Source organism: Bison bison, unplaced genomic scaffold, assembly GCF_000754665.1.
Source record: "Bison bison bison isolate TAMUID 2011002044 unplaced genomic scaffold, Bison_UMD1.0 scf7180017861057, whole genome shotgun sequence".
In the NCBI taxonomy this organism is placed as follows: Eukaryota; Metazoa; Chordata; class Mammalia; order Artiodactyla; family Bovidae; genus Bison; species Bison bison.
The window spans coordinates 63370-70225 of NW_011491629.1; the positions used below are offsets into that span (position 1 = coordinate 63370).

Here is a 6856-nt window from a genome sequence, read left to right on the forward strand (position 1 = left end):
TATTGGTCCCGCCCCCTTACTGGAATTCTGCCCCGTGCTGCTAAGGCCGAACCGTTAGTGGAGCCGTCTTACGTCTCGTAGTTTTCCCAGCAACCGGTGACGCACCGGCGTGAGGCAGGCCACTGGCCAACCCGGGAGAGCGGGGCTGGAGCGTGATCCTCAATCCCGAGGCACCTCCCAGTTCCCCCCACTAGGCCGCCCCGCGCTCCTTCCCTCCTTTCCCCGCCCCAGTCCCGCAGTCCGGGAGGCGGGGGTCAGCGACCAAGCTGCGTGGGAGCCGCGCGGTGTCCGAGGAGCCAGTCGGCGACCGGTGAGGGGACCGAGGGGCGGGGGGGAGGGCTGGCGCGGGGCAGCGATCCCCAATTGTCGCCCGGCTTTTTCACTCAGCTTCGGGCGGCCAGCGTCTGCCGCCGTGAAGAACGCCTCCGTAGCAACTAGTGACGCAGAGGCCCAGCGGAGCAAGGGATTGGCCGGCCCGTGTCCGCTACTGCCGCGCGGCCTGCTCCTCCCAGGCCTTACCCTCCGTCTGTCCTCGCCAGTCTAACCGCTGTGACCTTCGTTGCTGGCGGCCACACGACGCAAATATCGCCAGGCTGAGTCCGAATAAAAGGGCAGCGGCAGCCTCCGGGTCCCGACCATATTAAACGCCCCCTACTCTACACTACGTTTTTGGTGCCCTGTCTTGCCCTTCGCGTGGGCTGGCTCCTAGGGCAAAGAGTTGAGGTGGGCCCAGGGATGGGAAATTTCGTCCAAGGAGAATCTGACCAGCAACTCATGACGAAAACTAACTGAGGCGCCCGGGATTGGCTGCGCTGCGGAGAGGGGCCGGGGAAGGCGACCTGCTCAGGTGCGGCGTTCCTCATTCCTCGAATAGTTGTTTTCAGCTCCCGTTAAGTACTAGACACCAAGCCTTAAAATGAGTAATCAACGTCACTACTTACTCTAAGCCCACGGTGTTTGTCGAGGGTCTGCGAAAGCGCCACGCTTCTCTAATCCCATTAAGTAGGGTTCTTTGCGGGGTTGGGGAGCAGTCGGGGAGGGGAAGGACTTAAAGGTTTTGCAGAACGTTTAGGATGCTTACCAGGTAGGAGTCAAACCCCTTTTTCAGAGTTCCTCAAAACTGTCCTGGGAAGAGTAAATCCTAAAAACTCAGCAACTGCCGTTCTCAGACTTTACACCTACCTCTTTTCATAGGAGACGTTATAATAGTTTCCTCTACTGAGTTTTCTCAGGCAGGAGTGTTAGGCACACGACTTCCCTGTCCAAGGTCACACAGCCAGCCATGGAAGACCCAGAACTTGGATACTTGCCTCTCTAGTTCCCCTACAGAGGTTGCAGTTCCCACTTAGTAAACCAAGGCAGAGTATTTGCAGTGTATGCAGTGGATAGGGCTATGAAGGATAAGATGACTAGAGAGAGGCACTCTCCTCCAGGAACCTAATGCTTGAAAGAATAGCATTCCAGATTAATACATCATTTTTAAAAAGCATTAGGTGCCTTATGTGTGCCCAACTTCTTGCTAGGCCCAGGAAGAATGCGAACCACCTTATAGTCCTTCCCCTCATCCCGCTTCTGGGCTCCTCTGGCTCTTCTGAGCTGTAGTCTTGCCCGTGTGTCAAAGGAATATAGAGAATAAACTGTACTGCTATGTTCTCTCCCTGTCAACATACATACCTTCTCCACACTTCCCAGATTTCACAGAAAAAATCTTTGTGGAAAAAAGTTGCAAATGAATCCGCTTGGATCATGATCAGGCTTGGGCAGTTGAGGGGAAGAGGGAACTGTCGTTTCTGTTTTCACCAGTTCTTTAAACATATCTGGATCTGAACGGACTGGATCTGAAGCTGGAAGAGACAAGGTCTTTTAAAATACTGGACCTTGTTTCTGTTAAGGGAAAGAGGGAAGTGAGGAGTGGCCACTTTGCTGCTCTGGATTTCATACCTCATCCTCACTTAGAAAAGAGACTGAAACCTTTCCGAGTGGACTGGGAATCAGTCTTTAATGTTACTTTTACTGACTATTCAGAGTAAAGCCAAGGAGGGGGCTGGAGGAGTGGAGGTGCTCAGTAGGATTTCTGCGGAGGGATTATTGGGGCTGAGTACTGAATGAAGAAGGGAAAGGGCTTTCAGGTAGAAAGACCTACAACTGGAAAAGACCCATATTAGGCTCCAGAGGGCAAGGGAAACTTTTCCATCCATCCAATTCCTCCCCCCTCCTCCTCCCAGCCGTGAAAAGTGTATCATTTGCCTCTTAATGGATGTAAAATTTCGTCTGCCTCTAAGGGTATCTCAGAGTCCTTGAGACTACACTTTCATTAAGCCTGGGGCAACAGAACAGACTTTAGAGCTGGGACTAGGGTGGAGTTTAAGTATATAGAGAGAGGCCAGCAGAAGAATCTTCTCTCCCAAATGCAGCTACCACTCTCCAAACCTCTTCTAAGGCCAACAGTTTCCTTTCTCATTACCAGGATTGCAAAGAATCAAATGCAAGGCACAAGTGAGCCCCAGTCCCATGGCAGCCTGTGAGGTCGCCTGGGACTTCCTGATCTGCTACCATCAACTGGCCGGGGCCAGAAGGGTTGGAGACTATCAGGGAGAATCAGACAAGCCTCCTGGCCTGCCATCCCTTCCCTGTCCCTGGACCCACTTGCCGCCCGAGTGGCTCTAGAAAAGCTCACACCGCAGGGGAACCTTAGGTCACACAGGCGTGCCCAGTAGTACCCACCTCAAAGGACTGGTAGGAGGAGGAAAGTGGTACATACACAGGAACATACGAGAGCCATTCCATATTGATGCTAGTAACAACTAGGAAAGTAGCAGTAACAACTAGGAGAGTAGCTTTGCACTAGTCACAACCCCAAGTCCCAAACAGATCTACATGGCACTATAGATATTCACTTTCCCAAAGAGCAGATGGACCCTCTGGAGCGTGTGGCCAGAGCCCTTCATCTTAGGAGATGAGAAGAGTGGCCATCTTCTCTGGTTCTAAGGGTCCGGGAAGTTAGTGACCTTTCCATGCAGTCCCCTCCAGGGATTGTGAGGTGGGGTAGCCTCCCTTTGTATGTGTTCCAAGCCATTTGGCCACATTTGTAATCATCACTTGTCTTAAAAACAGGTGAAATAAATTATAAAATATATTTCATTATTTCACTTAACCCAATACATCTAAAATTTTATTTCAACATACAGTATTAAACATTATTCATGAGATATTTTGCATTCTTTTTCATACTAAGTCTTTGAAGTTAGGACCGTACTCGACCCTTATAGCACATCTCATTTGGAACCAACCATATTCAAGTTTCAGTTGCCTCATGTCACTTGTGGCACAGCTGAGGCAGCCCTCAAACCCACCTCTGCATCCAACTCTGGTTGAAAGAGTCTTCACAATGCCCCAGAAATGTTGGCCTGGTAGAAAAGATAACCAGGGAGGAAAATCTTTATTCTGACTGAAGAGTACAACTCAGAAGAAAAAGAACTACACATCTCTCACAGAAGATTGTTAGTAAATGTACCAAATCCTGATTTAGTCCAACACTCATGTGAACCATTAGATGTGACATGAAATGCTGGCAATATCTATTAAGAAACAAATACGTTTTGTGGTAAACGAAACTCAGAAATGTATTGTGATGTTAAGTTTTGCCATTAGCTTATCTTCTTAGTACTTGTCTTTTATTAGTTACATATAATAAATCTGTAAGTATTAAATGCTTAAAAGCTACTAAAATTGAACAACTATGATTTTTTGTAAATTCACACATAATTATCCCCTTCCCTCTTTAAAGCCTCCCTCATACTTATTTTTTTCCCGAAAGTCAAAGAAATTTGGTGGTATAACACTTCAAAATTCAATCAGGAAAATGATGGTTAGGACAGTCTGGAAATTGTTCTGTTGGCAGGGTAATACTTTTTTTTTTTTTCCAGATTTTCTTCCAGGCATAGACCCTTTCCTTCAAGGGCAAGCTCCAGTATGGGGTAAGGTGAACAGAAGTGAAACTTGAAGGATATACCCTGACACTCAAGCACCAAACCTGCACCCTAGACCGGGGTCTCTTATTCCATGTCTGTAATGGGGCAAAATGGTATCTTTGTTTATGTCATTTATGTGTGTGTGTTTATGTTTGTGCATTTGTCTTACCTTCCTTGGACATGTACCCTTGAAAGTGGTAGCCTGGTAGAGGGTTCGATCCCAGAAATTTGGTCTGAGAGGTGCCAGGGTCTCCAGAGACACTCAGGTGAGGGGGAACACTCACTAGGACATAAGCCCTGCTTTCCTTGGCATTTGGGATCAACCACTGACCCTTGAGAGGTTTTATTCACATGAGAGCAAACATTCCTTTGATTTTGACCAGTTAGAATCAGCAACCCAAGCAAGTGTCTGGGCTGAAAACTCCTTCTGGAAGAACCAAGAGACTCCCTCTAAAGTTTGCTCTCAGGTCTGCAGAGGTCTCTTGCTCCTAATTACAGATTTTGTTTAAAACTCTTTGAATAAGATGACCAGGATTTAAAATATTCCAGTGCACCCCTCCCTGACCCCATCTCCAAAAACAAGTATGGGCTGGGGCAAGCTGGGGGGATGTCATAGATGAAACATAATTTAGAATGTAAATAAGTGCTGAAGGTGAGTGAGTAATCTGTGATACTCTTCTTGTTAAGTTTTTTATACTTGAAAATATCTGTTTAAAAAATACTTCTCTTTCAGGAAATGTTCCCTTCTTCTTTCTTCCTGCATTTGTCCTCTCTGCTCAGTTTAAAATCACATTGTTCCTCTTATTTTATCCCTCCTGCAGGGCACAGCACACCCTGCTCCAGAGGCACAGAGAGAAAACATCCTACATCAGCCACTCCTGCCTAATAGTACCGAGGGGAGCAGAAGCTTCAGAGCCCACTCCTGCAGGTCTGTAGCTTTAAAGCCTTCTTTAAATTGAGTCCATTTGCATCCAGAAGATTAGAACCCCATCTGTGGGGTGTTTTAACCACAGCTCTGGAAATTTAGAGTTGCCATCTGCTGATAAGAAAATGACTGATGACTATTGTTTACTTCCTATCTCTGATCTGTTGGGTGACATGGCTGTAGTTGATAGTGACTACACCTGTCTCCTATGTCCCACTGAACTGCACTGGGGACAGAGCCGTGGGTCTTGAGGCAGTCAGTGGTGAGGCCAGCCAGGTTAGGAGACCAGCCCCATTTGTGCTTTAGATAGAGGGCACAGGAAGTTCTGTGCACAAATGCTGATCCTGCTCATGGACAGCCATCTGGGCCAACTTGTCAGAAGGATTCAGGGATACCATTTGAGATAAAGAGAATAGCAGAGCAGATTTCATCCCCATAAAGGGGCTTCTTTGCTACTTCAGGTTCTCAGATCCTTGGAGCTGGGGTAATGAGGAAAGTCTCCAGAATGTTTGCAAACAACTTGGATGCCCTGAGAATTAGAAAGGATTTTCCTTCTTCCTTCCTCGCCCTCCCTAGAAATTTGAAAGGCACTTCTTCAATAATGGGCTGCCCTTGTGGCTCAGCTGGTAAAGAATCTGCCTGCAATGTGAGAGACCTGGTTTGATCCCTGGGTTGGGAAGATCCCCTGGAGAAGGGAAAGGCTACACACTCCAGTATTCTGGCCTGGAGAATTCCATGGACTACAGTCCATGGAGTCGCAAAGAGTCGTACATGACTGAGCGACTTTCACTTCACTTTCTTTAATAATACCATCAACTTTTGATAAAATTCTTTTACCCCTTTCCTGGGTCCTGAGTTGCTTCACTTTCTCAAAGTTAGGCCAGGGAACTTGAGACTGTGCCCTGGCGTGGAGTGACTGCTTATCAGGTGCTATCCAAAGCCAAGGAGCAAGACTTTAGTTTTCTCAAATACCTTCCCTTGCTCAGGTCCCAGCCATTCCTGAGCCTGTTGCCCTAGCTGCTGCTGCTTGAGGGGGTTATGCTTCACCACTTGCAGTCTAGGCCTGGCTCAGTTAACATTGGTTACTCAGGAAATCCTGAGTCTTTGGAAGAAGGCTTTGATTGGTTTAGGCCTAGGGGACTTCTCATTGCCCATCCCTCCTTGGTCATTTCCTAGTGCATCACCAGGCCAGGATCCCTGGTCCAAAGCTATAAAACAAGCTGGACACTCTTCCTCTTCTGAGCACTGTACTGGAGGCAAACTTCCCTCTGAGTCCCTCCTGCCCTTCCTAGTGGCACAAGGACACACCCCTCCCTGGCCTATATTTCTCAGACTCCCATGGTTTTGCCTCCTCTCTTGAGAATGGAATTCAGGGATGACCTAACTGAGGGAGCTACAGAAAACAGGGAGCCTGTGCTTGACCCTCCATTCCCCAAGGTGTAGCTGTCATAGATGTTGCTGGAGCTCACAATTACCTTCTCTCTGCAGGGCTCATGATACATGGTAAACCTGGCTGCAGCCCACCTCTGAAACAGCCACAGCACCTGCCATGAGAGAAGGAACCCTGGAATCTACAAACCAGTTTTCCAGGCCTCTCTCCCTTCCCTTTGCTACTGCTCCCTTTCTATGCCTTAAAAATAACTCAGATGAAGGTGGACTCCAGAGTGTGAGTGGCACTCTGCACGCTGAGGGCTCCCGACCTGGCCCTCACCATGTTCGCTGCCTCAGAGGTGGCAGCGGGCAGACCTTATGGGTGCAGTGAGTGTGGCAAGAGCTTCCGCTACAGTTCAGTGCTGCTGCGGCATGAGCGCGTCCACAGTCGTGACAGCAGCTTCCGCTGCCTAGAGTGTGGCGAGCGATGCGCAGAGGCCTCTGACCTCCGTGCACATAGACGCGCTCACGCGGGCCAGACGCTCTACATCTGCAGTGAGTGTGGCCAGAGCTTCCGCCACAGCGGCCG

The 6856-nt window shown here is 48.6% G+C and overlaps 1 long non-coding RNA gene across 2 annotated transcripts; it reads left to right on the forward strand.

The window, feature by feature from the left end:
- LOC104983032 lies at positions 1 to 6856 on the forward strand. 2 transcript variants are annotated; one of them, XR_824585.1, is made up of 4 exons: positions 1 to 310; positions 3927 to 3977; positions 4793 to 4899; positions 6385 to 6856. It is a non-coding gene; the product is annotated as an uncharacterized LOC104983032 (long non-coding RNA). The 2 variants fall into 2 exon arrangements; XR_824586.1 differs by lacking the exon at positions 1 to 310 and adding an exon at positions 319 to 847.